Source organism: Anopheles gambiae, chromosome X (assembly GCF_943734735.2).
Source record: "Anopheles gambiae chromosome X, idAnoGambNW_F1_1, whole genome shotgun sequence".
Lineage (NCBI taxonomy): Eukaryota > Metazoa > Arthropoda > Insecta > Diptera > Culicidae > Anopheles > Anopheles gambiae.
The window spans coordinates 5,993,844-6,004,017 of record NC_064600.1 but is presented as its reverse complement, the minus strand read 5'-3'; positions in this window follow the sequence as shown (position 1 = coordinate 6,004,017).

The window sequence follows — 10,174 nt, the reverse complement described above, 5'->3', positions numbered from 1 at the left end:
ACCACGCGTAACAAAATTACCTTTAGGTCGGACCCTGACGCGTTGAACACGCCAGAGAGATAACAGAAAGTCCCGCTCTTCATTGCATGGAAGGAAAACGGTAAAGAAAAGGTGAGCTTCAGCCCCCGGCACTCGCTGCCCGCTCTCCCGTCACCCGTTCCCATCATCGTTAAATACATACCATTAGTGGGTTTGCCATTTTGATTCCGCCCCCTCCCCACAACACTACCACCAGCTCAAATGTTCGCCCGCTTTTGTTTTGGAATTTATTTTCTCCCGCCCCCCCCCCCCCCCCCCCCCCTTTTGTTCAAGGACCTACATTCGGTGCGTCCGGGCGCTTTTCTATTACGCATAAACATTTTCTAATTACCGCACAACAATAGCATCCCGGTGCTGCTGCAAAGGATGAGGCCGGGAAAGTGGAAGAAGAGGGAAGAAAAAAAAACCCCAGGCCGCAATAGAAACAGGCCCTTTCGACTGCCGAACTGTAGCAAACAAAAGGATCACGGTGGATCACGAACGGGTGGGAAAAAGAAAAGTTGCATCGTTAATTTTTCGGATGCCCTGGCTGGGAACCCCAACGGCACTGGCAGGATGATTTCGATCGGTTGCGGTAAAACGGTACGGTCGGGCTGCCTGCCCCCGTTGCGTTTCCGCGGCCCGGTGGCGCCCGCGTGTGATAATTTATCGCGAACCACTAGACGCGGCTACGCTCGCTGCACAATGGAGCAATATTTATGTTTCTATTCCGCGCTGCTGCTGCTGCTGATGGGAGCCGTGGGAAGCTATGCTTTCCCGCAACCTTGCAACCTGCTCGCGATAATGGAAACGCGCAAAGGAGCGCAAGGAGGAAAACAGGAGCGGTGTGGGAGTTTAAAAAAATAAAAACGGAAAATCAGCGAAGAAAACACACACGCACACACAAGGATGAAGAGAGTGTATGGGAGTGAATGGGCTGACGGAGATGGTTCTCCAGTCTTTGCATGTGTGTGTTTGTGTGTGTGTGTATGTATCTTTTTTCCCTTTTTGTCCCTAAATTGCTTCGTGCGTGCCTACATTCAGGCGCTTGAACTTTTATGATTGATATTTGCGGGCGCTTATCTTCCCCATCCCGCCTGAACAGGTGTTCCACTGTGGTTGTGTATGTGTGTGTGTGTGTGTGTGTGTGTGTGTGTGTGTGTGTGTGTGTGTGCGTGTGGGTGCTTTTTGTACGAGTGCAAAGATCAAACCTTCAAGCCAGCCTGCCAACCGCAACGGTGGATAAGCGATGAGCCACACCGCACACCTGGGCCTAGGCTGGCTTTCCTGGTTTGGCTGGGATCGCGCCAAACAAAAAAACAAAATTGTACGGAAAATTAGCCACCCCCCCCCCCCTCCCCCTCGGCCCACTCCACTGTATTGATCCCGGGCTGCAGGCGCAGCGATAGCAAAACGAACGGTAGGGGGAAGTTTGGGCTTTTATTTTTCCTCATTCTTCAAACCGTCCTGTCCGTGCGCCGTCGGATGCTCCACTTCATCCATTGTTGCGAATTTTTCACTCGGCCTCCTTGTGTACCCTGCGCACTGGGTAAGCGTGTGCGAGTTTAACCGTGGTCGAGTGGATATCAAATAGCGGCAGCATCCCTCGACCTCGACCGTGATATCGATTGTTCGTAAAGTTCGCAGAACGATAGATAGCGCGAGAGATAGAGAGAGATACCGATAGGGTGAGAGAGAGAGATTGAGTAGCATCAGCGACACCGTTTATGGGACGAGCGCACAAAACGGTGAACGCTTCGCAGTACGGTCGGAAAAGTATTCTACCACCATCGGGAAGGGGAAAGTGGAGTGTGAAACTGGGGCAGAGCAGCGGACTGGAATGTGAAAGCATTTTTTTTCTTCTTCTTCTTCCTCTTCTTTTTTTTTGGCGTTTGCACTCCGATTGACAATGTGCCATTGAAGACGGACCGGGACCAAGTGTCCTTATGTGTAGGCGCATACTTTATTTACCCTCAGCGCGAAAACGCCCAAATGTATGCAACACGCGTAACGGAAGAAGCTTTTTTGCCGATCGGGTTTCGCGATGCGATTGTTTTTCTTTTTTTTTTTTTGTTTGTGCTCAAGTTGCACTGCTGCACTCTTTAGCTCAGCTTAAAGAGCAGCTGTTTTAGCAGTCTTTACAGGGGTTTCCAGGGGTTCTCATAGTTGTGAGACACTTCCTTGACTTTTCCCTATGTGAAGACGGGCATCCTTGGAAATTCCTGTTGGATTAGTTCAACATGGGTGCTATAGAGTCCGATTCCCACTACTTTAAGTTCATTTCACGTAAGAAGGAGTCAATAAAGCGTCCCACAGCCATGAGAACTCCTGGAAAGCCCTGTAATATGCTCGCTGCGTAATTAAGACAACGTGTGTGTGTGTGTGTCTGCTTTGCGAGTTTGCTGTAATTTAATATTAAAACTGATTTTTATTCCCACTTTGCCGGTGCTGTCTTTCCTCACATTCCTGGGAAAAATCCTGCACACCGACGCAAAGGGAGAACTTTCTCTTTTCCTTCCGCTACTGTTGCTTTCCGCAGGCAATGGGAATGGGAGAAAAATCCCACTCTTTAGGAAAAAGCATAATCAAATGTGCCATCGTTATCATCCCAGCTGCCGGTACGTGCGTACCGGATTCGGTCGGCACTGCGTCTTCCATCGAGACGGGAAAAGCATCCAGCAGCTCTATCAGTTTTACTTCGCCTGCTTCCTTCCCCCTCCGCTGTCCATTACAGACTTGTGCACGTCGTGCTCGCCGGGGCACGTGCGGTTGGTGAGGGAGGGGGAATATGCGATATGCGAATCATCCATTAATTGATTTAGACGGAACGTTTCAACCGTTCCGGCCATTATTGTTCCACTGTGTTTTGCCCAGCGCCCAAGGGGGGGGGGGGGGAGGTTGCATACGCCGTTGCCTTTTTCCTGCTAAAATACACACACACACATCCAGTAGTGCCAGTAGTTGCTACTGACCCGAAATAGATCCTTCCAAAACGACGCAGTCAACGACATGCCAGCTTTTCGCCTGTCGCCTCCACATCATGATCGATCATTACGATGTAGAATGGTTAGTGCACGAAGAAAAAAAAACCCTCTGTTTTTGTGTGGCTGTGTGTGGCTGTGTGTATGTGTGTGTGTGTGTGGCTGTGTGTGTGTGTGTGTGCTGTAAATCCGCTTCCCGTATGTAACGCTCCGGAACGGTCTGACGGAGCGCTTTCTCCCTTGCCTACATTTAGGCGCAATTCTATCCATTCCGAACTAGCAGCGGGCAGGCTAGATCGATTAAGCAACTGTGCGGGCCGTATGAGAGGGCAAGGATTTATCTTAGTTTTGAGGATTACTCACTGACCTAGTTAGGCGGCGCACAGTGCCGGAGTGTGATCCCGCACCGTCACTGGCGCACGGTCATCACCATTTTGTGGGTGTGTGTGTGTGTGTGATGCGTACAACACGTCGAGAGGGGAAAGGAAAGAGTGGAAAGCGTGGAAATGGGGGTTGAGGATGGGTAGAGGATTCTGTGCGCACACGCGTGTACTATTTGCCCGTTGCGAACGGGTGCCAGAACGGGGTGCCTTGCGCTTCCCTAGAACTCTTTGGAATGTTTCTCCCATCGTTATTGTTGTTTTTTTTTTCTTTTTTTTAATGCCTTCTCCTCCATAAATGGCAAACGTGGGGGATAGTTGGGAGTTTGCAGCTCGCATGCTAAATAACCGAAATTCCAGCACCGTAGGACTTGCGGAACTCGGCCGGGATAAATGTGTAGCCCGAAATGTCAAACCGGGAGCGTAATTATTAATATTGATTCCACCCCTCCATACACACAAAATACCTGCCAAAAAATACACACACACACACACAAAAGCTACTGCACAAGGAAAATGGGAAACAAACGGACCATTGTACCTTCTCCCCCACTCATGTGCACATCAAACGGTACTGCCCATCGATCGATCGCATTCCCCAAACCCCTAACGCAAGGAAGATTTTAGCAGAAACTTTAGCAGAAAAAGTTTCCCTGTATCGATCCGATCGTTACAGGCAAGGTGTTTTGGGCCGGTACACCGTTAATGATTGTTATCACGTTTGCAAGGCTCGTAAAGGAAGCGCCTCGTGGCCGATATATCCATCCAGCCCGGCCGTGACAGTTGGCATCGCGGGCATCAGCCCGGAAGTGTGTCCCGGTGTTGGGCCTGGTTTGCTGACCATACGACGAAGGTAAAAGGTGGCTTACGCGTGCCAGTGTCGTTTGCACATTTTATCGTGTTAAAATCGTGAAAGCACGTACGCGGTGTACGACACGGCTCAGCGAAGCGGCTGGGCTGCTAGGGTTGGGCGGGTGATGATGCCCATTCCGGGCACGTAAACTAATTTACGCCTTAACCTTTACCCTACCTTCCCACAAAACAGGACCTCCCTCCCCCTCCCGAGTGGGGGTGATCCACTGGTACAAGTGCAAGAAGTACAGCACAGTTTCGTTCACGTGCAAGAGCCCGTAAGTAATCAAAATGTTCTTAATTGTAATCCTGCCATGCACGACCCGAATGCTCGGTCGGTTCTCGGTGGAGTTTTTTTTTTTAAGTCTCGCTCTCTATATTTCTCTCTTTTTCTCTCTCTATATCTAGTTTTCTTTCTTTCTTTCTTACTTTCTCTGTCTCTTTTGCACTTTATCTCTCGCGGCAACGATACTCTCTCGCTGAGCGAGCGCGTTCGAGATAAAAGCTTTGCTTCCCAGTGCAGGTTCGTCGATTAAAGCTTGCGCTTGCTCGATTTTGTGGAAGCTTTCGGTTCAGCGGTGTCAAACACAACCTAATTTGCCTTTTTCTGATTTTTTTTTCGTACAGAGGGAATGAGAAAGCTCTCCAAGCGAGGAAACTCCACTGATTGGGCATCCCACAAACAGATATGACACCACCAACTTTTTTGTTATTTTTAGAATGCATGAGTCGTTTGCCGTCTGTTAAACGAAGTCTTTCTATTTAGGTTGAGAGGTTTAGAATCCGTTTAGCGGTCGTTTTGTGGATTTTTGGCACTTGGGTTTTTTAGGACTGGCTTTTGTAGGATTTATTTTGCCGTACGGTAGCAAAAGTTTAGCCAGAAAGGACAGATAGGCGTAACAACAGGGTGGATGTAAGCAGTGATTTTTTGTTTTCGAATATGAAGGATGTATCTTTAAAATTGAATGGGCTACATTTATTTACAGTCCAATCTGCACAAAACCTTCACAGATGTTGGCGCGGTATCATTCACGTGCAGACAAAACAGCAAAATGTTTACAAAAAAAAACAATAGAACAGATCCCGTAAATCCACCAGATGGCGCCATGGATATAGAGAAAGGCACAAATAGATACAATTACGAGACAAGTGGATTACCAAAATGAGGACGAATTATCAGAAACCTCACAAACGGTCGCGAAGAAAGATCAACTAGGGTCAAGCAGATCAGCTGGACAGGAATAGAGCGCCATCGCAAATCGCGGCTAGTGGTGGTTCATAATGTAGCAAAGAGAGGGCAAATTTTGAACAGAACGACAGTTGCAAAAAATCTGTAATAGCGACTCAGAAATACAAAAAGCTTCACCCGTAGCAACACGTTTGACACCTCTGTCGTTAAACGATGCATTAAGCTTCCTTTACAAGTTAAGCTTTTAAAGAGCTTTAAAAGCATTCCTTGCCAACAAAGAATACACACAGTGACGACCATTGTCGGTGCAGTAATACAATTCAAATCAAACGAACTTGGCGCCATCAAAGGATTCTAATTTATTCACTAAAATGACTCAACGACAACTTGCGTTCCTCGCTGCACGGGTATGTGACAGTTCAAAGGGTCTTTAAGCTATTTAAAGCCTGCAATAGTGTACTAGCCGTTTCACATTGGACGGAAGCCTTTGCAGTTTGCAATTGCAGGAACAGTTTGCAATTATGCAAAAAAAACATTATCAAACTAGAGCCTAATGCATCTTCCAGGACCAGCTTATTTGGTTCCCGAGACAAGTACAAGCATATTTGACTGTTGTTTGCGGAGGAACAGGCTCCTTTTGATTTACGGGATGAAGTTTCGAAGATCTTTCGAAGAAGAGTTTAAAGTGCCATTTGTTATCCAGGGCGTTGACCAATGCCTCTGAGGATCGGAAACGTTGTCGTTTTCTCAAATTAGACGCAGCGATCTTACTAACGGAAATTCCAATGCTTTCATCGAGATATTTTAGATCCTTTCGATATTCTAGGCTTCACTTCATGCAGTACCCGATTTGAAGTACCAGTCTGTCACAAAACAGAGCACCAAAGGCCCCTCAAACCAATCCGCAAACGATGGCACGGACATGGTAGTCGCTGTCGGACGGAGAGGTAAAGAATGTACGACCTTCTGAGGTCGTCCTGAGGATATGGTTAAGCACAGTCTAATGAACATAACACATCTCAACGTCTCAAAATTCACACCGATGAAAAACTTAAAGAATTGTAATTGCCAGATCTTAGGATAGGTCCTATTCTTAGTGTCAGTTCTATATACCCATATCCTTCTTTGTACTCAGATGTTCCGGCAAGTATTTTTACAGATCTGAAGTCACTTGGGACTCGAAATCCTGAAGATATTTCCTCAAGATAATTCCTCGAGATGCTTCATTCCCTCTCAACATCTGATCCGAGAATGTTACACCAAGGTCCAATTTTACAAGAGATAACTTAAATTTAAGAACTGAGATAAGTTAGCATGACCCAAAGTGATACATCCCCAGAGTGGTTTGCTCCATCCTTCACCGTTTTAATTAAGCTACAGCAAAGTTTATTGACCGCAATGATTCAATTGCACCCGCATGAGCCACCCAGACTGAAGCGAGCGAATTGAAACCATCCCTGTCGGCATCGCTTGTAGCTATAAATGTAATCTGCCATCCATCTCCAGGATGTTCATCAGGGTTGCCTCTTTTTTTCTTTTCGCTCTACCATCACCATTGCATGGAGGCACTTAGTCAACCGCCCGAGCCATCTGTCAACCATGTCAGATTCCACCAGTGTTCTTATCTGTTTTTTTTCCATTTGTTTTATGACTATCGAACAAAGATAAATGCATCGATCACACCCCGTCGATCTGCGCCCGGGCCATACACCGTACACTGCCCCTGCCCGTACATCACTTGCGGGGTCAAAACGATTTGTCATCATCGGTGGTCGGTGGTGTTAACTAGCCCAAGCCCAGTTATCGCAGCGCAAATCAGCGTGCCAGCACGCACGACACCTCTTGCAGTGAAGGTAAGATTGCAGGCATTGGAAAGGGACATGCTACCACGAGATATGATTGCTGTCGCTGCAGTCGATGCAGATCCTTTGTTTTTGTTTCATTCTTTTTTGTAGGGTTTTGTTTTGCTGCCCCGGCGACCATCCGCGCGCAAAGGTCGATGATCATGGGCGAACCGAAGATCCGGAAAAGCTCGGCATTCAAGGACACGACACGGACGTGCGGCACATCCCTCACGGGGCATCCACGGCACACGGCCGGCCATAAAATCTAGTTCTGCGGCTGATTCACCAGGCTTGGCCGGTCCTGCCCGGCCAATAACTTCATTAGCCACTTCCAGCCAGCCCAGACACGCAGCAGCAGCAGCAGCAACAGCCACCAGCGCTGGAAACATGAGCCGAAACCATCCGCGGGCGGATTATGCGATCGACCCATAAATTGCGCTTCGTTACGAGCCGACCAAAGCGTTAAGATTAATGGCCGATGATTAATAATCCATCAGCTGCAGTTGCCCAGGCGGGCACCGCCGAATGTGCCGAGAGCAGGAGCCCCTCAGGACGACCAGACCTCAGCTAATTACTCCAACGCAAGCAGGGATTGGTTTAGCAATTGCGAATCGGTTCCACTTCCGGCCATGATGACAGGCACTCCCTCGTTCGCTCCCGCTTAACACCTCTTCCTGCCGTCCAGCAGGAAGGTCGCTCAAGGGCGCCCGTTTTCGGGGACACTCGCACACACACACACACGCAACCAAGCTTGCCTGTGCGAGTGGCGCCGAAACTCGATTGGCCTGATAATGGGCACCATTAAGCGAACGCCTCGGATATCCGCCATCAGCTGACAAAGAGCCACTGCCTACTTGAGAGACAACGCCTACTTGACACACACACACACACAGACACACGCACCACCGTACAGTAAAGACAGGTTAGTGGGCAACACCCGTACTTCGCACCCAGGCCAGGCAAAGCGGACAGCGCTCGAAAAACCGTGTCCGGCTAGTTTTGCATACACCCCGGGCCTGCAAGTCCACTGCGTCCAGTGCGCGCGAGAGAGTGAGCGAGTGAGTGAGGTGTGCATTTTGTGTTCCCTTGCTGTTCCGTTCGCTGCCGTTCTTGATTTACATGCGGGCCCAACAAGTTCCCAAGATTCCATTTTTCCCGGCGCTATTTATAGCTACCACGACATCGTTCTACCTCAAACGAGGGGGATTAATTCACGATGCTGCTGCTGCTGCTGCTGCTGCTGGCGGCTATATCCACATGATACCTGAAACACTAGGCCTAGGTTTGTCCAAGGGTCTGCTTACGTGTGTGTGTGTCTCAGAGCGTCCACAACGATACGGGGTGTGATATCTGTACGGTAGAATCGCGGAAATGGATGGCTCCAACCAGTCTTCGACTCCCTACTACTACCCAACGAAACAGTTCCCAAAACTTTGGACCGCTGCCTCGGGGGCAGACTGACATGAGAGGCGTGGCAGAGAGGCGTGTGCTGCTGCTGGTGGAAAAGAGGAATACATTTATTACACAAACTGCTTATCGATGTAATCGATTCGGTTCCTGGTGCGGTACAGGTCATCCCCAGGGATGTGGGGGGGCAGTGCGCGGCAGCGACACGTTTTGCCGGGAAGTTTCGGTTGCGAACACAGGCGTCGAAACCATGGCAAGAAGGCAATAGGCGAGAGAGCGAGAGCGAGAGAGAGAGAGAGAGAGGGAGAGATAGTGAGCGTGCGTGAGAGTTGGTTGGGAACGAAACGCGAGCACTTGCCGTGTGCTCTTGGAATTGTGAACGACCACTGCTGCTACTGCTACTCGATCGCGTCTCTTAGCTTGTATCACACCCTAAGCGCTCTGCAAAACAATGTTTGGCCCTCCGTTTTGCGAACCGTACATACTACTCTGGAGCACTGCCAGCCTATGCCAGCCGCGTCTAGTTTGGCAGGCAGGCAGGAATTTCTTACAACCCTCACACCACACGGCTACCATCTATTAGATGTCTACCTATCCGTTCACTTAACCTTAGGTGTCTTATACTCTATTTACCCCTTGGGAAGCCCCTGGACTTTGATACCTCCAGTCCAGCAGCTCTCCCAGTAAATCTAGATTTAATGTAAATGTCCTAAAGATCCTAAACAGTGTGCAGTAAGCTCGTCTGCTTGATATTTTTCGTCGTATTCGCTGCTACTAGAACTAGACCGATAAAACCGATTTCGGACCTACTAGGTGCTATGGCTCCAACCTCGTCGCTCGTCCGCACTCGGGCGCATCGCCAACCACCAAATCTGCACAAAACCACAACAACAACAACTTAAAAGACAGATACAACCTACTACTAAACCTGCCCCAGGAGGAGAGGAGAGGGGGAGGAGGACAACACTAAAACACTGACTTGAGCAAAACCGTCCGGGCACTCCTACCGGCAGAAGGACGGAGGGCGCCCCCAGAATACAGCGGGCGAAGACCACGGCTGTGCGGGCGAAGACCACAGTGGCGGTGACTTACGCGTCTAAAGGATAAGTTAAGTTAATATATCTACGCTATTATCACATTTTAATTCAAATAAAGGGAAGGGGAAGGAGGAAGATGTGCTGATACTGAAATTCGGAATAACTCTGTTCTGGTCTTCTTCTTTTTTCGATCTAGTGACTGCTTACTACTGTGAGTTCTACACAGTGTGAGTAATACACATTGGAGGTAAGGGGGGGCGTTGTGACTTGGAACTCCTAACCCTATTTTTAAAGTAAAGTTAAGTACAGAGAGATAGAAAAGAACACACATCCGGAAGCGTTATGGCAAACTGACGAGCCTGGGGAATCGATTACCTGACCTTGACACCACTGATTATCTAACTAGCGGAGACTCCTGTCCCGAGCTCCAAGGCATTGAGCGCTACTACGGCATATCCTGAGGCCA